The sequence below is a fragment of the Petaurus breviceps genome, unplaced genomic scaffold (genome assembly GCF_028583685.1).
Source record: "Petaurus breviceps papuanus isolate PSGF00001 unplaced genomic scaffold, PetGlider_PUasm1.0 175, whole genome shotgun sequence".
NCBI lineage: Eukaryota > Metazoa > Chordata > Mammalia > Diprotodontia > Petauridae > Petaurus > Petaurus breviceps.
Window position 1 is genome coordinate 65,413,779 of NW_027185764.1, and position 27,970 is coordinate 65,441,748.

The 27,970-nt window shown below is 36.3% G+C and overlaps 1 long non-coding RNA gene and 1 pseudogene across 1 annotated transcript; one reads left to right on the forward strand and one right to left on the reverse strand.

The window, feature by feature from the left end:
* Nucleotides 1-27,852, forward strand: LOC138158941 (uncharacterized). Its single transcript, XR_011167770.1, has 3 exons — nt 1-225; nt 16,021-16,155; nt 21,405-27,852. It is a non-coding gene; the product is annotated as an uncharacterized lncRNA (long non-coding RNA).
* LOC138158981 (olfactory receptor 6C2-like) lies at nt 16,149-19,092 on the reverse strand (annotated as a pseudogene).
* Nucleotides 27,853-27,970: the final 118 nt, after the last annotated feature.

The following is a 27,970-nucleotide window of genomic DNA, read 5'->3' on the forward strand; positions in this document are numbered from 1 at the left end:
GGAGCGGAACGGAACAGGGATAAGGGGAGGGGTGTGGAAAGCCTAGGTAGGTAGTGGAAGGGTCTGGGCGGGACGAGGCGAGGTTAGAGGGCTCCTGAAGAGCCACCTCCAGCTCCGCTAGCTGGCTGGGAGCAAACCGAAATTCAAAGTCGGGACCGCGGTGGTCACTGACCAAGACGGCGCTGACCACCGGCGCGGGGAAGGGTCCCCAGCGCACGGAGACAGGTAAGCCCCCGCCCCTGATCCCTCCGGCCAGTGGCGGTCCCACCCCCACCCCCATCTCCAGGGATACCGGCGCAGCCTCGGCCAGGCGGGTGCTGTCCTCTGCGCTCCCCGGTTCTGGGTCTCGGCGGCTCTGTCCCTGGGGTGGGGATGCCCCCGAACCGGCCTCGGGCTCAGGCTGGGGGTGATTCCTGCACCCTCTACAGACCCCCGCCCCCGACAGCACCTCCGGGACTGCCGCTTCTGGAGCGGGTTACGGACGGGCCCAGGTGAGGCTCCCATTCAATTAGCGGTCCACCTAGGGGCTGGGCGTCCCCCTCCCCCTGCGGTCCCCGCATTCCCCCACCCCCTCACCCCTGCCTTGGGAGGGCCGTTCCCACGCTCAGTTAAATTGCCCCTGGCGGAGTCTTCCCCCACCCCGCCTCCAGCCTCGGGGCTCCCGGCTGCAAAATTGGCCTAGGACACCTACTGTCAGTGGGCTGGGATCAGGTGGGGGTGGGGTGTTACTGCCCTGGGTCTGAAAGTGGCGGGGAGGGTATTACCCTGCCTCTGATTTGGGAGGTGGGGAGTTAATACCTGCGGGTCTGAATATAGGGGGACTGGGGAAGCGGTAGCCTCCAGTGTAGTCTTGTAGAGAGGAAATATATGGAATCTATGCAGATTTCATAATGTCTCAGCTAAAAAGGCTTTCGAGGTGTGGAGTGGCCTCTTTGAGACAATGGGTTTAAACTTCAGGTCCAAGTGAGGGGGTGGCGGGCGAGGACGTAAAAATTAAGAGCTGTAAGTCTTTCTGCACCTTACTGTACGGACCTTTAGCCTTAGCCTCCCCCTAATGCGAGTAAAAATGCTGGCTGTCCCTGGCACAGAAGTAAGCGCTTGATGTCTTTATTGCTTGTTGACCCAGCCAAGGCACTTGGAGTGACTTTCCTTGAGTCATGTTAATACCGTAGTTGAGTAGGGGGAGGATTCGTACCAGATACCAGTGAATTGATTTTTTTTCCTTATCCATGTCTTCGACCTACTCCTTTGTGTTGGGGTTTGTTGGTAGGCGTCGAATTCATCTGTTTGGATTGCTGGGTCCCTCATCCTAAGTTTTTAAGTCTCTAGAGGCCAAAGACTTTTTAAAGTTCTCCATGCAGTATAAGTACTTCTTGGGTATTTAGCAAATGTATATTAAACCAGATACAAAGTGAATTGATTTTTATCCCCTCTAGTATGGTTTCTCCACTTCTTAGACTCCACTAATTACTGTATTGTGCTGTACTTTGTTGGTAAGGCAAGAGTGTGGCTGTAAGGTTTGTTGAGTTTTTCATCCTGCAATTTAAGTCTCTTGAGACCTGAGACTAACATTTTTAAGTTCTCTGTGTCACATAAACTAGTATATCTAGGGTACTTAGTGAATGTGAGGCCAAAACCACTTTGTAAAGGAATTCTCACAAACTGGTTTAAACAGTGACTTTGTATTTGAAGTGCCCCTTTTCATAAATCTTTAGGCAGAAGGTCCTATTGTCACAACAATTTGACTTTTTTGTTTTTGTTTAATTGAATTAGAGCTGGAAGAGAGCTGAAGAGATCCTTTAGTTCCTCGTTTTACAGATGAGGAACCCTGAGGTTCCGAGATAAGAGCTCCACAAAGGGATTCAAACTTTCAGATTCTCAGCCAGTGCCCTTTCCACTCAACCGTGGCATTTTCAGTATCTTGGAAATAGACAAATTTACAGAAAGTACCTATTTATTGTACACTGAATTTTATGTTGTAGTAGTTCCAGCAGTTATTACTGCATTTAAAATTTGGAGCTAGAAATAAGAAAAATGAAAAACCTCAAGAGAAATCCAAATGAAGTATGTCAATACCTAAGTGTTTTAGTTACTGTTTCCCCCTCTTAAGGAGTTCATTTAATGAGGAAGGAAGTTATTTAGGTTTTCATCAGGAGAAATTGAATAGGAGTGTACTGGGTCCAGAAATTAAAGCAAAGGAAGAAACTATGAGTTGGGAGTGAAATGTAGTCAAGTGGGACATATTACTATAACTACATCTCAAATAGAAACTAAAAGTTCTAAAACTATAACTGTAGTTATTTAACTAAAGGCAGAATAACTGGAACTTCATAGAAGAAAGAGACTTTAGAAGTGATCTATTCCAACCCCCTTCACATTCCTCACCTTAAAATATGAGGAAAACGAGGCCTGGAGAAGTAGAGGTAAATGGCACACAGAACCTGATGGAATTTGAACACAAGTGTTCTGATTCTTGGCTTAACACCATGTTGCCTCCCAGTACTTGAGTTTTGCTTAAGAATATTAAGAATCATTTGGCAGATACATAGAATGTGAGATCTTGGAAGTAATAGTCTAATTCCTCTCTTTTTACATATGAGGAAACTGAAACTCTAAGAGATTGTAATTTGCCCAAAGTTAAGTAACAGAGCCGTCTCTAATTCAAGTCATGTGACTACAATACAGTGCATTTGCCATGATACCACACTTCTTTGTTTTAATGATACTCAAAATTCAACTTTATGAAATGAAAAATATTAATATGGGGAAGTAGACCAAAGATTGGAACTGAAAGGGCCCTTAGAGGCCAATCTAATTTAACTCTTTAATTTTACAGATGAGGACACTGAGACTCAGAACAGTTAATCGATTTGCCCAGGGTCACACAACTAGTAAATAAATGTTAGAGGGAGGGTATAAAATCAGAATTTTGTGACTCTAGGTCCAGCCCCCTATCCACTGCTAGCTAATAAGTAGCTGCTTGAGCCAAATGAGAAGCAGTCAGTAGTAGAATATAGTAATCAGTGTGATGCTACAAGTGTACCTGGCTGGCTAGTCCCAGACTGACTTGGCAATACTCCAACTGAAGTCACAGGCAGTAAGATACAATGACTGTGTCATGGGGAGAAAGTTAGGGTTTTTAGTAAAGTTTAAAAAAATAACATTTTTCTTCTCATCCTTTTTCACCTTTTAACACCTACTCCTTAAGACAGTAGCTCAGTTTCAGACTCACCCAGCTAAACAGCTGGAGAACGACTTGAGAACTCAAATGCCTGGGACTTCAAATAAATAATAGGATTTTCTCAAACTTTGTATTCAGGTGTATGAAGCTTGCCAGGCTAGAGTCTGGCAGACTATTTGGACTTTATACACCAGTCAAACTATTGTTGATTTCTGTTTTCCTACTGCTTGAATATCAGGGTTATGGAGCAAGAGGTAGCTTGTAGACCAGGAGCCTCAGCATCATTAGGTGAGATTTCATTTTCAAGAGCCAGCATTACAAGGAAGGGAGCAATTATCTATCATCCCCACTCCTCCACCCTAGTCTAATCCTCCCTAATTATAATAGGACAAAGTGCCTCTACTTTGCTTTGTGATGAACAGAGTTGCTGTAAGTGCACTTCTACTTAAGCAGAAAGTAATTTCCCAAGGCTTTGGTAGGTAGGGAGTTGTGGGACAATTAATGGCAAAGGGAGTATGCCGGTGAGATGAATGGTCCCATACATCACAGCCAAATTGTTGTTTCATAAAATGTAATATTGTGCCTTTAAAAGTCTGGTAGAAAGTTAATGTTTAGTAGTTTTTGAGCATTCGATGTTAAAATATTTAGAATCCTTTCTTTCTGGAGCATTTTTCAGATTCCTTAACTCACAAGTCCCTGCTTACCCAAAAAAATAAATTGTAGTGAGTGAGGTTTTAGAGTGAACCAGAGCAAGGTCACTTGTTAGAAGCCCTCTGACTACTGAGGGCTACCAACATGAAATCTTTAAAACCCATGTAACTGTAGCAGCAAGCACCCCAAGCGTGTCCTCAGGGTTTGCTGCCAATACAGGTTCTTAGATCTGCTTTGTTAAAGGAAAGCAACTCAAAATGGGTTAACAAGCTTACTTTAATCAGTCAGACATATATCGTTTACCTTGTTCAGGGGAAAAAGGTCAGCACCCCAACTTCAAAATATACAAACAGAATTATCAAGACATTAACAGATCAAGTAGACAGATTTCCAAACTGTCCAACCATTACATCCATACCCAGTCAACATCTGGGTTTTTCAAACCGGGGTGGGGGGGGCCCTGGACAACGGCTTCCCAGAATTCAGATCAAATCACAGAACACTTTTCAAAGTGAGTTCCAAAACAAAGCTACACATCAGGGCTTATATAGCCTTCTCCTGGCTCAGAGAATGTAACAACCTTATTGACCCACTGGCCAATCAAAAAGTATCTACTGAAAAACAAGCCTCCCACCCCAGGCTCCAGGTGCATTTTAGCCTAGGGGCAGGGAAGATCTTTAAATCTGCATTTCCATTACAGTAACACAACCCATCAGTAAGATTCATTTTTGTTTTTTAGCTGTACATGTGACTGACTGGTTAGCCACCTTATCTTTGACTCATTGGACTTTTTGACTTTTATTCAGAAAGGGAGGTGAGGAGAGAGAAAAGAATGTAGATAAGATAGTGCGACCAGAATGTTAAATATGATTTTATCTCCTAGGGCTCTCAACCTTCACAATTGGTAAATTTCCAGTAATTTAAGAGGCTCCAAGTAGATAGATGTTTTGGCCCTTTTGCCTATCTTTTCTTGTCATATGCCCAGAAAACTGATCCACCTCCAAGCAACTTTACATTTTGCCTAGCCCATAAAATGCTTGAGGATGGAGAACGGATTAGCGAGGTTTTGAGAATCCTTGTGCTCCTATGTCATTGTCTGAAATTACTTTTACATTACTTTAAAAAAGGAGAGAAGTAAGATAGAACTGCTTAAAAAAAGCAGTCTTCCAAATATTAATTTAAAAAAGTTTGGAAATCACTGCACCAGAAATTTACTTGTTTTAGTGGAGTAGAGAGTATTCTGGATGTGGGTCAGTGGATCTAGGTATAAATCTTACCCAGCCATTTATCTATGTGACCTTGGAAGTCAATCTCTTCATGTCTTGATTCCCTCTTCTGTAAAATAAGAGGTTTGCACTAGATGGCCCCTAAGATCCTTTCAGCCACAAGCCATCAGCCCAAAAACCTAAATATTTGTATATTGCCTGTAATGAATTTTCCTTGGTCTAAGTAATAAGACTTACCTTAAAATTTACAAAGTGCTTCTTTCCTTCCAGCAGCCTCCTAAGGCAGGAAGTACAAATGTGATTGCACCTTAACATTGAAACTGCCAATTTGTATAGCTCTTTTTGTGTTTCTGTTGGCTAGAATCCAGCGCTGATCTGGTTTAACAGTGATGGAAAAGTTTCAGAGAAAGAGGTCAGTGTATCAAAAGATCCCTGGACTAGGGGCGGCCAGGTAGCACAGCGAGTAAGAGCACCGGCTCCAGTGTTGAGAAGACCTGGAGATCGAATCCTGGGCTCAGACACTTAGCACCCACCCAGAAACACCTGGCCTTGAGCAAGTTACTTAACCCCAATTGCTTTAAAAAAAAAAAAATATCCCTGGACCAAAGTCCAGTCAGAAAACATTGGATTTGAATGTTGGCTTTGAGATGAGCTTGGGCCACTGTGGTTAAGCCACTTACTTAAGTTAACATCTCTGAGCCTCAATTTCCTCACCTGTAAAATGTGGATAATAACAATACTACCTTCCTCACAAGACTGTTGGTTAAATAAAGACTTTGTGAACTATTATTTTTTGGAGATGTAATTATATCTAAATCTCAGAAGTGCCACAAAGGCCTTTAACAAAAAATTATGTTACATTAGAGTGGATTATGACCTCACTGTTGCAGGTGGACCCTTGATGCCTATGCATAATGTGTGGACTCTTCAGTCATGTCCTTCTGTAAATCTATCATAGTGAGTTCAAACAATGTGCAGAGGACCTTCTTGGTCTCTTGACATTGTGTGTATCCCAGGGGGGAATGTGTAGACTATCTCAGGATGTCCCCTGTTTTCACAAACCAACCCATCTTTGTTCCTAGTCAAATATTTATTTTTCTGAATTACTCAGAGACATGATCAGAGTAGTTGAGTGGATTCTTAATGTCATCATCATCATTGTGGTGGTGATTAGAGTAATTCAGTAGACTTTTACATTAGATTGTAAAAACTAAAAGCCTTAAATGGATTTTTTTTTAATATGATGGATGAATTGCTGGAGGAAAGAGAGACTGGGAATATCTGTTAGAAATCTAGTGCAGTAGTCCAGATATTATGTATTATTGTTTTGATTTTGTTCGATTCTTCGACCCTACTTAGGTTTTCTTGACAAAGATACTGGAGTAGTTTGCCATCTCCTTCTCCAGGTCATTGTACAGATGAGGAAACTGAAGCAAACAGAGTTAAGTGACTTGCTCAGGATCACACAGCTAGCAAGTGTCTGCTGCCAGGACTCATCTTCCTGACTTCAGACCCAGCACTTCTCCATCTAGCTGCCCATTACTGTATTAGGGTGTCAGCTATGGGAATAGAAAGGAATGCAGATTGGCATTTGTTCTAAAATTTATAAGTTTTAGAGGCATGGGAGAGTCATAGTAACTTACTTGTCCAGTCACACACAGCTAGTATGTGTTAAAGACAGAGCTTGAGACTTGATCTCAGTCTTCTGATTTCTAGACCACCTCTGTTCAAGTAAGTCATACTGGCTGTGGATATGTAGGTTTAGAAGGGTTAAGTGACTTGTTTGTCATTACAGAGCAAGTAACTGCCAGGGTTGAAATGGAAACCCAGCACTCTCCAAACTCCATCTAACTCTAAGGACACAGTCTCTTATGCAGTTTATGGCTTGAATAGAATCAAGGGGGTTGGACTTGATGGCATCTAGTCCTTTCCAGCTATTAAATCACTATGAAAAAACTTGTACAAAACAAAATCAGTGTAGAATTAAAAGACAGTTAACTGGGAAAAATAAATGTATTTTTTTCTCTACATTGTTGTTGTTAATATACAAATTGTCTTCCTAGTTTTGCTCCCTTCACTCTGCATCACTTTATAATTCAACACTTTATTCATCATCGATGTCTTCCCAGGCATTTCTGTCATTTCTTTTGCCCCACTAATATTTCATTACATTGATGTACCATTATTTCTTAAGTCGTTCCCCAATTGATGGGCACACTCTTTTGTTTCCAGCTCTTTGCTATAATAAAAAATCTTCCCCAAAATATTTTTGTACCTACACCTTTTTTTTTCTTTCTCTTTGAACTTTGTGGCATTTATGCCTCAGGTATCACAGGGAGTATGTGCAGCATAGTGACTTTTTAGCCTATTGTTCCAAGTTGCTTTCAGAATGGTTGGACAGTTACAGGTTTACCAACAGTGCGTTGGTGTGTCTGCCGTCCTATAATTGTCACGTTCCTTATTTTGTCATCTTTGCCAGTCCCATCGGTATAAGGAAGTATTCTAGATTTGGCCCAATGATTTCTTTTTATTAGTGATTTGAAGCATATTTAATATGGTTGTTGATAGCTTGTATTTCTTTTTTAAATTGCCTATTTTAAATTTTTGACCAAAATTTGTTAGGAAAAACAGTGGTTTTGACCACATTTATCTCTTGGGGTGTATGGATGTTGCTTTCATATATTGGTGTCAATTGAGTATGTATCTTGGATGTCAGACCTTTATTAGAGATAACTGCTATAAAGATATTTTCACCAGTTAACTGCTTCCCTTCAGATTCAGCACTGGTTTTGTTTGTGCAAAAATTTTACAGTATAGATTTAGAACTGGAAGAGACCTTAGAAGTCATTCAAATCCAATTCCCTTATTTTACATATGAGGAAATTCAGTGTTAGAGGTGTTAAGTGATTTGACCAGAATGAAATAGTAAGTAGCTGAAGTGAGACTCAAATTCAAATGGGAGTCAGAATAAGGTGAATTTGAGTCTCACTTCAGCTACTTACTGTTTCATTCTGGTCAAATCACTTAACACCTCTATCTGTAAGGTTCCTTACAACTCAGAATTTGTGATCTTGTGACCAGCTTTTCTATTTTCTAACAAATAATGAATAGTTTTGTTGATGACTGCTTTGAAATATACTTTGATTCAGCTAAGGCCTCTTTATTTCTATTTTTTTTTTGTTTCCCTAACAGTTCTGGATCTTTTGTTCTTCCAAATGAATTTTGTCTAGTTCTACAAAATAATGCTTTAGTATTTCGTTATGGCACTGAATTTGTAGATCAGTTAAAATAATATCATTTCTTTTCTATTGGCACAACCCAACCATGGGAAGTTAACACCTCCAGTTATTTATTTTCCATTACATGATTACATTCATTTAATTTTTTAGTGTGTCTTGATATAGATGAACTTTTGCAGTATTTTGTGTAGTCTTTAGTTACTTTAAGTGGAATTTTTTTCTCTTTCCCTGCTGGATTTTATTGACAACATGAGCTGATTGCTAGTGATTTTTTTAAAATTATATTTTATATCCTGTTACTTGATTGAAGTTACAGTTTCAGTTGATTTTTAGTTGAATCTTTGATTTCTCTAAACTATTATATCTGCACAAAAAAATGATCAGTGTGCTTTTTGCCTATGTTTATTTCCTTATTTTAAAAAATCTTGTTTTATTCCTATAACTAATATTTCTAGAACTATATCAAATTTTAGTGGTGACAGTGAATATTCTTGCTTTGTCCTTAAACATACTGGCAAGTCTTCTAGCATCTTATGAGAGCTCTTTCTTTTTTTTGAGGGGGAAGGGCAAGGCAATTGGGGTTAAGTGACTTGCCCAAGGTCACATGGCTAGGTGTGTGTGTGTGTGTGTGTGTGTGTGTGTGTGTGTGTGTGTGTGTGTTGTGTCAAGTGTCAGAGTTAGGACCCGAGCCCAGGTCCTCCTGACTCCAGGGCCAGTGCTCTATTCACTGCGCCACCTAGCCACCCTGATGAGAATATTTAGAGATATAAATTTTACTTTAATAATTTCTGTGGCTGTATCCTGATGATTCTGGTTTATTGTCATCTTGTTTTCATTTTCTTTGACAAAAATTATCTGTTATTTCTGTGATTTGTTGTTTGTTTTTTATACTGTTTCATCTTCATTTTTGCATTCTTATAAATTTTATTGTATTATTTATTTTATTGTATTATTAATTCTTATTATTTTTATTGTAAAAGGATGTCTTTAATATTTCTGCTTTTTTTTACATTTGTTTTATTATACCCTAGTACAAGGTGTCATGCATAAATGAGGATGTGCATATTCCTTTTGGTTTCTTCCATTCAAAAATCACTAGAGATTCATAATTTCTAACTTTTCTGAAATTCAGTTCAAGCCTTTAACATTTTTCTTGATTTTCTTTTTATTAAATTTGTGAGGGTCTGAAATGGATATATTGAAGTGATCCCAGCTATTATCCTTGGAAACAGTGCAGTCCTGGGCTGGGTGGAGGAACTTATTAATGTTTTCCTTTGGTTTAATTCATCACTTCTTCTGGAGTCTTTTTTCATATTCACTAGGGAGTTTCTTAGGGGAGCTAGGTTCTGATTTAACCTTTCATGTGGCCATATTTGCCAGAAGTCCATTCTCTCCTCTGAATGATTGAAGTTTATTTAACAAAAAGTGAAATATTGCTGTGTTATCCTTTTGACCATTGTGGTCTGCCGTGCCAAGCTGAGTTATTCTGTGTTAACTGAAAGCTAAAGTAATGGAGAGAGAAGAAAAATCTGGATCAACCCACTGAAAGCTTCACTTTCCAATACTGAAGGACTCATCCTCTAAGATCCCTTCAAGTTCATATCTGTAACTCTACAATCTCTTTTTACCCACAAAGAGCTGAACCTTGTATTGCCTGCCTCAGCCTAGATAGAAGACTGTTCAAACACGGTGTCTGGGCTATGAAACCCTGGACAAATCACTTAACCTTTGAGTTCTTTCAGCTGTTCTCTCTGTAAGAAAGGGTGCTGAGAAGATGTTCTGCTGCTTTGATAGAGGAAATGCTTCCCTGCAGCTTTGAGATCACAGATCCAGGTTTTCCTTTCCATCAGAAAAGTCAGTTATTTTTTCGTCCTGGTTTTTTTTTTTATTTTTAAAAAAACTTGTTATTTTTAAAGTGATTATCTTTGTTTCTTCCTGTTGAAATTTTCTTTATTTTATTAAGCTTTATTGTTTTGTTTTTTTAAAACTCTGCAGGATCAAAATTAAACTTTTTCTCCTGGAATATTGTCAGAATTCCCAAATTAAAATTTTCATTGTTTTTTTTGGAAGGGGGACTTCATTTAGAAACTTAAAATTTAATTTTTCTGTAGATAAATTCAGAATGTTAGATATTAATAACTCTGGAACCAGAACACTAATTTTAACAAACACCAAATAAAGTAAGCATTTTCATATGCAGAATTCAACAACAAAAAGAATATACACAAAACTGCACATCTTTACTGTGTGTAGTTTGCTTTTCCTTTTGAGCATTTGATAAATTCAACATTAATTTTTAAAATTATCAAACAATTTTCTTTTTTCTTTCCCACAGCTCCTTCCCCCAATGGAAAAAAAAGGAAAAAAAAACCCAATGTAACACATAAGCATAGTCAAGCAAAACAAAGTCCTATATGGGCCGTGTTCAAAGATGTGGCTCAGTATGCCTATTAGTCCATCACCTTTCTGTTATATAACTTTCCAAACTGTTTTGCTTGACTTCATTTCCTTCTAGACTTCCTAATCTTTTAAAAAACAATTTTATCTTATGTAATTAACAAAAAATCTGTTTTCCCTCTTTCCCATGAGGAAGGGGCAGTTTTAAATTTTTATATATATGTCTGCGTGTGTTATATATACATATATAATATGTACACACTGGGGCGGCCAGGTAGCACAGCCAGTAAGAGCACCAGCCCCAGTGTCGGGATGACTGGGGGATCAAATCCAGGCTCAGACACTTAGCACCTACCCAGAAACACCTGGCCATGTAACCTTGAGCAAGTTACTTAACCCCAATTGCTAAAAAAAAAAAAAAAAGTACATATATGTATATATGCATATATTTATGTGTATATATACATACATGTGTTTGAGTGTGTGTGTATTATATATATAGGACATGCATACATATATGTGTATATTTATGTGTGTATATTCATGCATGAATGTATACATGTGTATGTGTAAACACATATACATACACACACAAGCAAAACAATAACCTGCATTGGCTGTATTCAAAAAAAGTTATGTCTCGTTCTGTACCCCGAGTCCATTGTCTCTTAGGTAGTGGCAGCATGCTGCTTCATTAGCCCTGTTGATAATAGTGGGTAATTGTGTTTATTTTCAGACTCCATCGTTGTTACAATTATTCTCTTGTTTCTTCTCACTTTACTCTGTATAAGTATGGTCTGTGTATAGTCCTTCCAGGTTTCTCCTAAACCATCCCTTCATTCTTTCTTATGACACAGTAATACCACCATAATTTACCATAATTACCATAATATTTGTTGTTCAGTCATTCCCAATTGATGGAAACCTCACTCAGTTTCCAGTTCTTGCAAATGTAAAAAGGGCTGCTATAATGTTTTCTTTTGCATGAGTCCTTTTCTTCTTTCTTTGATGGCTTTGTGGTATAGGCCTGGAGATGATATTATCTGGCATACATGCATAGTTTAGTAACTTTTGGGACATATATAGATCTAGAATACTTGGACCAAGCTCATAGCTCTACCATAAGTGCATTGATGTGCCCATTTTTTCCTGCAGTCCCTCCAACATTTGTCATTTTCTTTTTTGACCATTTTTTGCTAATCCCATAGTTGTGAGGTAGAACCTCAAAGTTACTTTAATTATTTCTCTTAGTGATTTGGAGATTTTTTTTCATATGGTCATTAATAGCTTTAATTTCTTCCTCTGAAAACTACCTGTTCATATCCTTTGACTAATAGTTAGGGAATGGTTCTTACTCTTGTAGATTTTCATCAGTTTCTTATATACCTTGGAAATAAGATCTTATCAAAACTTGCTACAAAGAAGTTTTTACTCATTAACCTGTTTACCTTCTACCTCCCCCCGCCCCCACACACATTTTATCTTGTATTATTCTCTCTATATCTTGTTTGGTTGCAGACACTTCCTCTTTTCATAATTCCCCACCCCCATTCTTCTAATTTGTTTGTCGTGTTGCTTTTAATGTCTAAGTCATGTATCCATTTAGACCTTATCCTAGTATAAGGTGTAAGATGCTTTTCTATACCTAGTTTCTCCCATTTTTTCTAGCAGTTTTTGTTGAATAATGAGTTCTTACCCTAATAGCTTGGGTCCTCAGGGTTATCAAACACTGTGCTCCTAAATTCATTTGCTCTGTTTTGTACTTAATCCATTTCACTGACCAACCTCTCCTCATGTTCTCTTCTGCATATTTTTAAAAAATGCTTCAATGAATTTCGTTTGAGGGGCAACTTTCCTTTTCCTATTCTATGCCAGTATTGAAATAATAAAAACATTGAAATAAGCATAATCAAGCAAAACAAACTACCAAGTTACCTGTGTCTGACAATGTATGTCTCTTTCTGTACCTTGAGTCTTATTACCCTTGTCAAGAGGTAGGTAGCAAGGTTTTGATCAGTAGTCATCTGGAGGTGTGGTTGGTTTTAGGAGTGAAAGAAAGTAGAGAACCCTTAACATTTGGAGAATCCATACCAGAAGATTAGGGTAGAACTCCCTAAGAAATTTAGCACAGATACTACTCCTAAAGTAAGGAGAAAACTTGTATAGAAGACAATTGTTTTGCCTTTGGGTTCGTTGTTTGTAACTTGCAGTCATTTGTTTCACCCCCTTGAAGTTCCAGATATGAATGCTAACTCAGATTCCTTATTCATTAAATTAATATAGTTGTATGTTAAGGTGTGTGTGCATGTATATATTTTGTGGTGAGCAATATAGCTTCATTTATAACCCTCAGAGTAGGGATAGAACCTGCAGATAGAAAATTTCCAAGATGATCATAAGAAGGTGTTAGAGAAATACAAAGGCATACATTATGGAAAACATTCTAGTAGTTAAGATTTTGTTAGTTTGACATAGGCAACCTTCCCTACCTCCAGCACACAATTGATTCTAGTAAATTGCACCTTCCAGGATTTTAGAATGGTGCACTGTGTACCAGAAAAAGGTTTAGGATTCCTGAAAAATTTTCCCCTTGAGGACAAAAAAATCTTTCCTGGTTGAAAAAAAGAAACTATTTTCCATGTTTCAGGAAACTCTCGCCCAACCCACCCCCAAAAGATGACATCATAAGGCTGAAGTGCATGTAGTGAAAGTACTTAAAAATGATTAGACTGATTTGTTGAATGGAGGTGTTGAGTAGTGAAGTCTAAAGCAAGATTGTAAGGGGCTCAGAAATGAATGAAAAGAAAGGAGATGTATACCAATGTCTATAGATGGCTTTCTATAGACCCAGTATGAAAGGCTGTGAACAAATAGTTTTAAGGCATCAGAGGAGGAGATAGTGGATGCAGAGTTTTAAAAATTAAATAGAAAGTCATAGGGTTGGGGGAGGAACAGTTGTTGAAAAGGTTAGTTCCCAAAAGAAATAGAAAAGGATAGGGTCAAAGCAAAAATTGAGGGTTTGACCTTGGTAAGGAGAGGGATCCTCTTCTTCAGGAACTAGAGCAAATGATGGGTGGCAGAAAGGAAGGAAGGAATGATTGAATGAATGAACAAAAGAAGGAAGGAAAGGATGGATGGATGGAAGGAAGGAAGGAAAGAAAGAAACATTGAAACATTTAGTTGAACCAATTAAACACAGGTCAACATTGTGAAGTAAATAAAAGTGGCCAGAGTACAAATGAGAGAGAGTAAGGGGAAAAAGGGATGGTGTTGTAAGGAAGGAAGAAAAAAAGAAAGAAAAGATCATTTATTAAATGATTGCTATGTGCCCAGAACTGGGAAAAATCTATGTGATAAAATGCTAAAATGAGACAGTCTCTACCCTCAAGGACTTGACTTTAAAAGTGGAAGGGAGTACAATATGTGAGGAGAGCTAGTTAGTACAATACATAAACGATTGGGTGTTGAGTCAGGAAGATCTGAGTTCAAATTTGACTTCAGAGACCTACTATTTTGTGTGATCCTGGACAAGCCTCTTAACCCTTATTTGTTTCAGTTCCTCATCTGTAAAAATACAGACATACTGGAGAAGTAAATGTCAGACCACTCCAGTATCTTCACCACAAAAGCCAAAGACAAAGTCTGTGGGGCCACAAAGAGTCAGACACCACTGAACAACAACAAGCAAATATTTAGGAGTGTGTTGGCAAAGGAGGGGTGTTCAGTTTGAAAATGAAATTAGGACTTGTATTTTTGAAATTTAACATAGGGGAGAAAAGAGAACTCAAAAGGATGTCCATTTATTTTTTGGCGAAGTAAAACATTCCTTTGCTGAAAATAAAGGGTGAGAGTGGAGTAAGCATTCTGGAGAAAGTAGAAAAGGAAAATCCTCTTTTGATAAGATTACATACATTTGTAGGGACCTCTGGTGGCACAGCTGTGTAAGTTGAAATAGCCTGAAGCAGCACATGAGGAGGAAAAGAAAAAGAAGATTGTAGGGATAAGCCAGGCAGGATTTTCACAGGGAATAAGTTGGATAGTGTAATGGTGCAAGAGTAGAGAACAACATTTAGCTGAAATAATTAATGAAAGGTTCAGAAATTGAGAGGGAAGAAAGAATGGCCACAGAACAAGTGAAAGATGTAGGGAAGGTCTAAAAGATAAGGGATCAAGGGCCAGGAGTTGTCTGTTGCCTGCATAGGTTGTGTCTTCACATGGACCTGTCTAGATGTGGTTCTCAGGAAGGCATAAATAGATAGCTTTAGAGTCTCCTCCAGCCGTCCTTCTCCAAGGCAAAATTTGATTCCTTCCAAGAAGGGAGGTGGGAGATTGGCATCAGATGTGGAGTGTTCTGCTCTGCTTAGAGAAAAGATGACAGGCCTGAATTATATTGATTCAGTTACCTAGATTAGGGCACTAGGTTCAAGTTGAGCCCTTGGTTGTCATTCATTAATGAAGAAGTATTTGAAGTCCAAAATTGGAATCCCTTCCCATCAAAGGCCAGATCTACAATAAACATACACATAACAAATAGCAAATAAACCATTTATCCAAGCTAATGGCAAACAGAAATCAGAGAAGGTAAATGGGTGAGAATGACTTTAATATTTAATAAAATAAATTAATTACAGACTTGTAACCTTGAAGATTTGTTTTATTTTGAGACTTTGGCTTTTATCTTCCAAGGTTTTAAGCCAAAAGCTCCAGATGATAATTTAGACACAGCTAATTTCATTGTTTAGGGAGGAGATCTCAGTATTGGGGCTTTGGTGTTTTATAGCATGAACCACCAGGCAAAACTGATTTCTTACTTGGCTGCACTAGTTTCACTGTTCTCTGTCTGACATCTCCACCATGCCCCCAGAAGATCATGATTGGGAAGACTTCATCATCCTGAAAGATCTCATCAGCCTTTGTGGTCTACCTCATCACTATTCTCTGCCTCTGATTGATTGGATGGTGGAGCCATGAACTCCACACCTCCAGTTAAGGAGAGATCTGAGCTCAAATATTCCCTCATTTCTCATATGACTGCATAATTCTGGGACTTCTCTGACTAAATTCTCCACCATGCCCTCATGTGGGCTCTCTTTCTTTTCCCTAATACTTTTCAGTTTTCTTACAAAATGCATTTAAACTACTTGTAAGGCAGAGACTATTTTTCTTTTTTCATATCTGTCTCTTTGTGCTTAGCACAATGCCTAGTATGTAATAGACAATAAATTTACGTTGACTATTAAATAAGGGGCTGGAAAATTCTTTGATAATAAGTGCCTTGTACAATGTTGGTTCTAGAAATAATTTTCGATTTTGTTTTCTTTTATAGAAATCAAGTGGTGAGTAAAGCCGTTGAAAGGAAGTGAAAACCATTGAAAGACCCATGGAGTAGAGAGGAGAAAGCTGCATTCAGTGAGGATTTCTGGATAAGAGAGAAAAAGATCTGTGAAATTTGGGTCTGTGGGTAAGGTGGCATTAGTAAGAGAATAAAATTGGGTCATAAGACCCAGAACATAGAATTCAAAACTATTCAGGTTGTCTTTTACTAATTTCATCTGACTCTCTATTGCTTCTCATAGCTTTGAAATCAATACAATCTTTTTTAATGTGTCTTTAAAAGCTTGTATCACTTGTTTATTCCTCAGGGTATAAGTAAGGGGGTTCATTACTGGTGCCACTGAAGTTGCAAATACTAACACCACCTTATTCAAAGCTATCCCTTATTTTGCAGAAGGTTTGATATAGATGAAGAGGTAGGAGCCATAAGTCATGGAGACAGCAATCATGTGGGAGGAACAGGTGGAAAAGGCTTTTCTCCTTTGCTCAGCTGAGGAGAATCTCAGAATAGTCCTGAAAATATAGGCATAAGATAGAACCACTAACACTAAGGTGATGATGAGTGTCAACATAGCACGTGCTAAAATCACTCTTTCTAGGAATTGTGTATCAGAGCATGTTATCTCCAGCAATGGTGATATATCACAGGCAAAATGGTCAATAATATTGGAGTCACAGAATTCTAGCTCAAGACCCCCACCAAGTACTGGAATGATGATCATCAACCCAAATAACCAGCAACCAAGGAGAAGCAGGTTACAGACTCTGTTGCTTATGATCACAGTATAGTGCAAGGGTTTCCAGATGGCCACATAGCGGTCATAAGACATGGCAGCCAAGAGAAAAAATTCTGCGACCCCAAAGAGGATGCCAAAAAATAATTGAGTGAAACACCCATTGTAAGTCACAGTATAATCTCCAGTTGACATGTGGTACAGGAATCTGGGAATACAGACAGTGGTGAATGACAATTTTAAGAAGGAATAGTTCCTAAGGAAAAAATACATGGGGCTTTTGAGATAGGGATCCACCAATGTAAGGGCAAATGATTTGAAGTTACACTCAGTATGTAGGTGAGAAACAGAAAGATAAAAAGCATAACCTTCAGCTGTGGGTCAAGCCCCCCAAAATGAAAAATGTTATTATCCCTGTGTGGTTTCTCACTTCTGAACTCTTTCAATGGATCTGTATGTAAAACAGAGAGGAGAGAAAGAGAGGTTGTAGTGAGAAGAGTCATCATAAAATATGTCAGCAATGCAGTTTGGGTATAAATGCTCCCCTCACTGGCCTCCCAGTTTCATTCATGTGTATTTGTATTAAAAAAAGAACACAAGGCCAGATTTTTTTTTTTGTAAATACCATCTGTTTTTATTACAAATAAACTTGCTGGGATCCATGTCTTTTTTTTTTTTTTGCCTTTTGGAGGGCAATTGGGGTTAAGTAATTTGCCCAAGGTTACACGACTAGTTTTTTTGTGTGGGTGTTAAGTGTCTGAGGCTGGAACCAAACTCGGGTCCTCCAACTCCAGGGCCGGAGCTCTTATTCACTGCGCCACCTAGCCACCCCTGGGATCCATGTCTTGGTTGGTGTGTGGCTAGCAATTTGGTGAAATTAAGAGGTGAGAGAGGAGATATATATATAATGAGATGGGTAGAGATAAAATGGGGTAAAATGTCTTCATATGTCATGAAGAAGCAAGGGAAAACATATAATAGATGGGAAGAACAGGAATAACAATCTTATTCTCAATGAATTTGCCTTAAGGAGGGAATCGCATACACACTAAATAGCATATTTCACCCTACAGGAGAGTAGGGTTCTGGAAAGGGAATGAGAGGGATGGAAGGGAGGGCAGTTGGAAGCACCCACTTTTGAAAAGGGACAGGATCAAATTCTCTACAATTGAACAAGTGGAATGGTAGAATGGGATGGAAGGAAATATAGTCAGTATTTCACAATATATCTACTATGGAAATGTTTTGCTTAGCTATACATGTACTGTAACATGCTAAATTGCTTACCTTCCCAGTGAGGGTGGGTGATGAGGAAGGTAGGGAAAGAATCTGGAATTCAAAGGTTTAAAATCAAATGTTATTATTTTACATGTAACTGGGAAATACAGAATATAATAATAAAATACAGAAACTTGGGGTGGTGAGTAAGGGGAAAATGGGGAGAAAATTTGTAACTCAAAATCTCGTGGAAATGAATGATGTGAACTAAAAAATTAAAAAAAAAAATCAATTGGCCGAAGAGGCTGCAAAAAAGCCAATAAAGAGAAGAATGCTTTAAAAAGCTGAATTTGCCAGATGGAAGAGGTATTTCAAAAAGTCACTGGAGAGAATAACTCCTTCAAAATTAGATTGGAGCAATTGGAATCTAATGACTTTATCAGAAACCAATAATTTTATTGTGTTTTTTAGTGAAATCTTATCAGTTTGGAACACTGAAGCAATAGGAGTTGTGATCACTAAGAATTACTATTTTTTAAATAATTGGCTAAGGAATTCTTTCTAGAATGATTACTTAAATGTAGGTAGACAGCATAGTTCCCACATACTTACTCTGATAAAACAAAATAACAGACTGAAATGATTAATAAATACAATAAGAAAGTAAGTTATTTCATCCACACCAGAAGCACACAAAAAGTCAAGACAGAAGCTTAGAGAAAAGATGAAACAGGATGGAAGGTTCCCAGACTGACTTTTCTTTTTGAAGGAAGGAATAGGAACAGATGGAGGACTCAAAAGATTCTTCCATCAGTGGAGAGAAGTACACTGAGAATCCTGAGGATGTGGGGGGACAACAGAAAATGTTGCTATGTCCTCAAACAACTAGAGTAAGGGTTATCTTTGTGGATCATGACATTGTATTTGTTATAGAAATTATAAAAGGAGATAATAGCAGAGCCATGCTCCCAATGGTGAAGGACTCTGTCAGCATGGGCTTTTTTTAGCATGAGTCCTTCAGGAGAGAACCCAGTCATGGAAAGGCAGAGAGATCCAAGACCAAAAAAAACTCTGCCCTGGCTACGTACCAATATTTCTTCAAACAAAACCATTCCAGTTTTCTATGAAATTAAAAGCTCACTGATGTGAGCAATCTGGTTGTACCTTGACTTAAAAGAGTTTAAAACCAGAGGGCATAATCAAGAAAAAGAAAGAAAAGAAAAAAAAAATTAACCATAAGAGGGACAGGTAGAAATTTGAAGCATTCACATGTTTATTGCATGGACGCCAATCAAATCTCAAATCTGAGGGTCCAGAATTATCTCCTGGAGTTGATTCTTATGAAAGAAGTATTTTTAAAACTACAAAGTTTTATACAAATTTGAGGTTTCATTATTGAACTATAAGAAAGCAATTAGTTACAGCCTTAAAGCGATATAAAAATCGTGGAGACATTTAATGTAGGGGACATAAAAATAGCTCTATATGCCTTAAATATGTCCTATATCGCTCATTGTATTAAAACAGAATCAGAAGTGATATACAGAATGACACTGACACAAGAAGTGATAAACATGAAATTGGTTTTCTAAAAGGTATAGGAAGGGTATATATTTTAGATTACATCATTTTTTTAAAGAAAAAGTTTCAGTGCTTAGAAATATAAGATGCATTTATTAGAAAAATTTATGCTAATATTACGAACCTTATTCTTTTACGGGTCCATATCTGTTTTCATTGATAAGTGGGTCTGTATTGGAAATACTTAAAGGAACTAATACAAAGTAAAGTGAACATAAACAAGAAAACATACATAAGTTACAAGAATACTCTTTAATGACAGATACCAAATGACTTTACTATTCTCAGGATTAACATTATGCAAGGAAATTCAAAGTTTCCTGGTTTAGGGAGATGGTAGCAGCCCAGTAGTAACTTCCCATTTGTCTTAAAACAATTTCATCATATTATATTTAGAGAAGACATAAAAAGATTATGTCAAAATAGAGACAGTAATTAGATGAGAAATAAAAGGGAGAGTGTAACAAAGACCTCCTCAGTTGTTTCTGTGTTAAATTTATCTGTCGTGTCATATCACAGGCACTTCTTAGTCCTTGATTTCGTCAGAATTTTTCCATATACTATTATTGTATAAAACATTTTAGAATTTGGGGTTCATGTAAGACATTTTTTTTGGACAATCTTGTTCGAGCATAGCTTTAGTGGGTGGTCTTCGGAGAAAATTTTCAAGTTTTTCAAGAAAGCAGCAGTACCTTACAGGCAAAAAGAAAGTATGGTTTGGTTTATTTACATTGGTGATGAAAGTTCTTTCCTCATAAAAGTCTTGCTTTTTAAGATTCATTGTTTTACAGTATAAATGCAAAATTTAATAGACTCAGTCAATCAAGAAGGATTTGTTAAACATCTTCAAAGTGCCAGGCATTATCCTATTTACAGAAAATAAAGAAAAAAGTGAAATAGTCCCTGATGTCTAAGAGCTTACATTCTGCATTTTATATGAGGACAATTTTGTTCCAAAAAGTGACAAATCACAACACCAAAAACATGATTTCAAGGTGATAGTGTGCTTTTGTGCCTTGAACACAAGATGAGAAGTAGGTAGGACACCTTGCATTTGTAAATAGATTTTTGTTATCATTTTGTTGTTTAACCTTAGGGAAGTTAACCAACTTTTCTACATATACAAACCATGAGAAACAAAGTTTAATATTCAACTATTTGCAGAGCTTTCTGATTATTTGATTTCTCTGAAACATTAAAATTTTTATGTGATTTTATTTTATGAAATGAAACTCTTAACATTATATATAAAGATACTTTCCCACATTGATTTTATATAAAATTTCAATTTCCAAATTTGTCTTCAAATTTAGTAATTTCCAAAAGTAATTTGATATGGTTTTCAAACATTTAAAAGTAAAAGAAATACCTGAAAATTTTATGTTAGCCTTTGCCACCCCTGAAAACAGAATTCTGTAGAGGCACAAACTTATCATAACTCTTCATTCTCTATATGAGAGTCTTAACATTTACTGTATTACTAATAATCCTGGAAGATACCACAGATTGTAATGCATAAGAAATGAAAGCAGTCCTATGGCCTAAATCAATCTGATGTATGTGTTTATATATGGGTCTGTATTTACCATTTCTGTGAATTATTCTTGATAAAAACAGGCAAGCACTATTGAGATATAGTGTGGCTACATATTGTGTCACCATTTGTTACAGTCTGGCAGGTTTAGGATGTGGGGAGGGAAATGTTAAGATTATACTGGGACTCTTAAGTTGGACAAACACAAACAATATTGAGAAGGTAATGTAACATTTATGTTTTTCCTGGAGATCCTATATGGTCTATGTTGCTTTCTCCTAATTAGTATCACTCTTTTCTCGAATGCAGTTCATCTCAAATGACTTGCTAAGAAAGTAATTTTCAACTACAAATGTGACCACTTGACTTCTGAATTCAATCAACCTACAAAAACCAGAAGACTATTCCAAAAGTGCAACCATGAGAAGAGAGCCTATAATAGGATGGTGACTGTATGAGAGGAAAGAAGAGATATATTGTGAAGGCAGAAAAAGAGAATTGGTGTAACACTGGATAAGCCAGCTGAGTTAACAGAAAAAAAAAAAAGAGGACACATTGAGGTTACCAAGGCTATATGAATATGAGCATGGTGGTGCATCTACCAATAATGAAATTTCTAAGAATGAAGGTTGGGGAAAAGAAATGAGTTCTAATTAAGTTGTTCAGTTTAACATACCTGGTCATCTAGAAAATGTCCAATTTGTTGATTTGAGATTGTAAATCAGCAAAGAAGCTTGGAATGGATAACCAAATCTGAGGATTGGGAGTAGAGGGGAAGATTTCAAGTCATGTACTTAACTCATTAAGGAAAGAAGGAAGTAAAGTGTCCTCACAGCTTGTAGATAATAGCTACTAAAATTTGGATTGAATAGAATGATCCTAGAATATGATGTTAGTAAATCTTAGGCAGTATGCAAAATAACTAGAATGGTAAAAGATGAGTAAGAAGCATTCCAAACTTGGCACCTCCTTAAATGAAGGTCTGGTTGAGGCAGAATAAGCACTAAAGGAAGAGCCTATGAAATGACAGAAAGGTGATTGCCAAGTAGGCTAAAAAAAAGAAAAATGAGCTGGAAGTAAACTGAAGACAAGATCTACTCCTCAAATGTTGGTGCAGGAGAAGAGAAGAACATCTACCTGTATCTTCATTGATTCTAAGCTATAGTTAAGAACATCTCCTTTTACTATCTCTGAAGCTGCTACTTAGGACTCACTTCATCTTTTATCAGAATCAAACTTGCATGGGATTTGTCTGTGATAACCCTATTGCACAGATATCTAAGGGAAGATTCAAGAGAAGTGTTTAGGAGAGGCAAAATAAAATATAACATTGAAATGAGATAAATAATGAAAGCAAAGGAAAAAATCTTAAGTGGAAAATTCTGAAGCATATTACAAAACATAAATGTGATTAGGATAAGTAATGCTCATAAAGTTAGCTTTGCTGATAGTCAAAGAATCATCAATTACTGTTATTTAAATCAGGTGATTTGGAAGGAGATGTTGGGTGTGGGGGATATGATAAAGTGCTATAACCAATGTTTTTGTAGATTGGATGCAAGAATAGGAAGGGTAATAACTCTCCCAAATCTTTGACAATGGCTACAGAGTAGCTGATGGGCAATAATAACTACTATAAGTCTTATGTTGGATTTTACGCAAAGCTCTAAATAATGAAAAACTTTTTAAGTAAATTTTTTCATTATTATTTGGACTTTAAGGATGACATGGTGGTTAACAAGATCAACTAATTGTTCATAAGTACTAAAATCTAAATTGCTACATTCAGTAAGTTATTCAGTTGCAAAATATTGCCCCAAAAAGTTTCCGTTTATTTCCCTCAACTTTATTTATGTTGAGGGAAAAAAAGTCATGTGCCCCAACCACCAAGCCCACACCCCCCATAAAAAACCCTTTTCAATTCAATATATATCCGAAGTTCCATAGGACTAATGCTGATCATGGTTATACAATTTTTAAATTTTAAAATATAAATATATAAATAATTTCTTAATAACAGAACTAAAAGGGAAACCTACATAGGCAATCACAACATATGAATACAGTGACATCTACTGGATAAAGCTTTTTCTACAGTTCAGCAGATTATAATAAATAATTTAGGTCTTTTTCTTTTTGTTATGGATTGGTACAAAGAATTCCCAGTGAGGAAACCTGGACTCATTCTCTGGCATTCTTATTTGCCACTACCAATGAATTTGTGCTCTGCAATTGCCTGTCTTACAAAGGTTTCTCTGTATTACTGGAGAGCAAAATAACTTGCCAGATTACACAACCAGTAAGTGTCACAGGCAGGATATAAACCCAGTCTTCCCAGTTATCAGGATGACAGTCTAGTTTTTTTTTTTTTAATCATCATGCCTTTCCAAATCTATTTTTTTTTTAAGGCTATTCTAAGAGGATGGTGTTTTCCTTTGCTGCTTAAAGATGACTACTACAAATAAGAAATCAATTTTCTTCATTGTTTATCTGTATATTAACAATTTAAGTAACTTAATTATTTCTTGATTGACTCGTATTATTGTTTATCTCCTCTCAATAGGAGGAACACCAGACAAAATAAAACTGTAACAGATACTGTACATATATTAATAATTCATCTTCATTTTTTAAAAGATGAAAATCTGGTCTTGGCCCTTTCTCAAACCTATTTATCCTAAAAACATGACTTATCTATTTCTGGTGATGTGATTAAGAAATCCAAATGAATAAATTTATAGAGGCAAGTTGTTCTTTGCTATATGTAAATATAGATTTTATTATATGCAATTATATGCAAGAAAATCATGGAAAAACTAGCCAAAACTTGCTAAAATATAGTGAAGAAAATATCTTAAAAAATAAATAAGGTCAGAGGTCCAAAAAGTCAATGAGAAGAATGCTTTAAAAAGCAGAATTGTTTACTTTAGCAAGTTGTTCTTTGCTATATGTAAATAAATGACTTATCAGAATTGTCATTCTGGTTTCTATCAGAATAGTAAAATTTGGTTTCAGTACTTCAGTGTGGTATAAGGACCACTACATTTGAAGTAAGGGTACCTGTGTTAAATCTAAGACTCTTCAACTGATTCTTGTATAGTTTGTTTCCTCATCTGTAAAACGTGAGGGTTGAAATCTCAAGATTTCTTCAAGTTCGAATCAGTGATACTATTCAGCAGATGTCCAATTTTATCCATATAAGTATTCCTTTCAATAAGGACAGCAACCTATTCAACTATATGTGTGCAAATTTTATTCCACCCAGTATGCTAGACAGTTCACCCTTTAAGTCTTTTACACAGTGTAGCATACACATGGTCCAATTGTTCTTGTTAATTATATACATTAATCACTAACATCTGAAGAGAAAAAGAACAGAAAAGATCACATACAAGTAATATTAATATCTACCACAGTATTGTTCTTATATCCATATAAGTAAATTATATGGATATATGTGGATATATATGGTGTATATATGGATATAAATAGAAAAAGATAAAGGTTTAAAAAGTAGGTAGTAAAAAATGAGTAACTTAAAATTTGTACCTTAAGATGTTGTAGGGGAAAAGATGAAGAAATAAATAAACAAGTATTACAAAGTAAGAAACAGAATTAAAACTTATTTCTTCATAAGGATAAAACCAAAAAAAGTAGAAAAAAAAATTTTAAATGCAAAGACAAGTTGATGGAGAAGAAACAGACATTTTAATTAACTGAAACAAAAAAGGTAGGTATGTGGGAATTGAACATAAAGGAAAGGTATCAAGAATTCTTAAAATAGAGAAAGGGATATAATATACAGAATGACAGGTAAGGAGAAGGGATGACACCTACAGGAATAAGACTGCCTTAAGGTAGATTAAGGAAAAATAATTCTGGGGCCAAAGCCAAGATGGTGGCCTAAAACTCCTAACCCCAATCATCTCCAATACCTGTAGAAAAAAAAATGACTGTAAACTAATTTTAAAGTGAGAGAACCCACAAAATGACAGTGCTATACACTTTGAGCTGAAGACATTCTCAGGCAAAGACAAACCAGCAGAGGTTGGGGATGCTTTTGGAGCTCCAGCCAAAGAAACAGTGGGGGATCAAGGGGGCACAGGACAAAGCAACTGACCAGAAGGCAATTGCAGGAATCCCTTTGCTGACACACTGAGACAGTATTTTTTTCCTTGTCCTACTTGGATCTGGGTAGAAATCTTGGTTTGAGGTTATGGGATGAGGAGGAGTGCTGGTGTGGCAGTGCTTATGCTAGATGTGGATTGCGAGTCTTTCTGACAGTTTTGAGGCAGTACTACAAGTAAATCAGGTAACAGCTGTGCAAAACCCAAGAAATTTGGAACACAGCACCCTCAATTCTGGAAGCATAGTTCTACCATTGCAAATAGTTCAAAAGTCATTGAATAGCAAAAATGAGCTAACAAAGGAAGAGAGAAAAGAGATTACAGAATCTTTCCTTGTTGACAAAGCAGATCAAAACACAGAAACAGAAGAAAAAGGTTAAAATTCCTCCATCAAAAGACTCAAAGAAAAATATGAATTGGCCCCAGAGCATGGAGAACCTCAAGAATGATTTTGAAAATAAAGAGAAGCAGAAAAAAAAATTGGGAAGAGAAATGAAAGTGATGCAAGAAAATCATGGAAAAACTAGCCAAAACTTGCTAAAATATAGTGAAGAAAATACCTTAAAAAATAAATAAGGTCAGAGGTCCAAAAAGTCAATGAGAAGAATGCTTTAAAAAGCAGAATTGTTTACTGGGAATAGGTGGTCCAAAGCTCACTGAATAAAATAATTCCTGCAAAATTATAATGGAATAAATAGAAGCTAATAATTTCGTGAAATGAATTCTAAAATAGGAAAGAATGAAAAAAATAAAAGAAAGAAAAATATCTCATTGGAAAAACTGACCTAGAAAATTGATGCAGGAGACAACTTAAAAATTATTGGACTACCTGAAAGCCATGATAAAAAAAATTCTAGATATCATCTTACAAGAAATTATCTGGTCCAACGGTTGTCTCTTGAAAAATATCCTTAAAAGAATCCTAGGATTATTATAGTTAAATTCCAGAGTTCCCATGTCAAGGAGAAAATGTTACAAGTAGTTAGGAAGAAACAATTTGAGTATTGTGGAAACACATTCAGGGTAACACAAGATCTGGAAGTTTCTGCATTAAGGGATCTGAGAGGTTGGAACCTGATATTCTGAAGGTCAAAGAAAAAATAATTTTAGACAAGATTAAAACACACCGAAAAAATCCAAATTCATAAGCAATCAAATAAAAGATAAAATCTAAATCTAAGATGTTTTAATGTGAATGGATTATATATGAGAAATATATTGGAAAATTAAACAGTCTTAATGTTTTGCTCGTAATAAACAAACCTAATAAAGGTATATACATAATTAAAATGAGTGGCTAGAACAAAATTACCTGTGCATCAGGGTTAATTAAAAAGAAATTGCAATCATGCCATTATATAAAATTAAAAAAACAATTTAGAGGTTACATTAAAAATTATATCATATTGAAATATAGAAAGTTAATATATCATTAAATTTATATTTGGCACATGCTAGTGCAAATTAAAAATTAAATGAATTACAAGAAGACATAAATAAACCCCAAAATAGACTTTAATATCCCCCTCAGAATGGGAGAAAACTAAAAGAGAAACCCAAGGGATAAATGTAATTGAACTATGTTATTTCTCAGTACCACATTGCACAAAATCTATTAGGGTATAGGAGTTATTATTGCAAATAAAAAAATGGCCAAAAGTTTTAAAAAGTCGATTCTTTATAGACCCTAAAACCAAAAAAAGTAGGGATTAATTCAGAGAGCACAAAGGACACAGATGCAAATGTCAAATAATGAAATAAATAATGAATGGACAAAGAACTAATCATAAAAATGATAATTATTTCAGTCAAAATTATAATGACAAACAATAAAATTTCTAGGATGCAGCTAAAGCAGTCATCATGGTTACTATTACATTTCCAAAGGACATACATTAACATACTACGGAAAGAGAGGATTAATGCATTGAATGCACATTTGTTAAACATTAGAAATACAATAAATGAATCAAAAAAATTAAGATTCAAAGATTTTGAAAATTAGCTGATCCTTCAAAAAGACTATGAAATTTGATAAATCTTAAACAGTCTAATTAAAACAGCAAAACCCCCAAAATAGCAAATAAATGATGTAAAATCTGAAGAAATCCAAGATAAAATGAATTATCACAACCTACTGCAATTTTTGTTACTGTTGAGTTGTTTTAAGTTGCACCTGAGTCTTTGTGACTCATTTAGGGCTGTTTTGTTTTTTTTTTTGGCAAAGACACTGAACTGTCATTTACTTTTCCAGCTCATTTTGCAAGAGAAGAAACTGAGTCAAATCATCCCAGGGTCACATACCCAAGAAATGTCTGAGGACATATTTGAAATCAGGACAATTATAGGATATCAAAGTTGAGAATAAAAATAAATACCTAAAGTAAAAGAGTAGAGGTTTTAAATAACCTAATCTAGAAGAAGAAAACACAACTAGCTATAACAGAATTCCCAATAGGGGAAAAAGAACTAATGGTTCAAATGAATTTAGAGGAAAACTGATAAAGCTTCTGAAGAATACTAAGACTAAGCAAATTATTATCAAAATTGAGCATTGGAAGTACTCTGTCAAGGTTTTTTCTAAATATACTCTTAACATTTAAATCCTGGAAGAATAAAGAACTCCATAACATTGTCGTTAAATTATTATTTATTCAAAAGTACTGCAGAACTATATAAATTTGTCCAAGAAGTCATTCATTATCATCATGTTGGATTTGTCAGGGATTCAAGGATGACTGAACATTA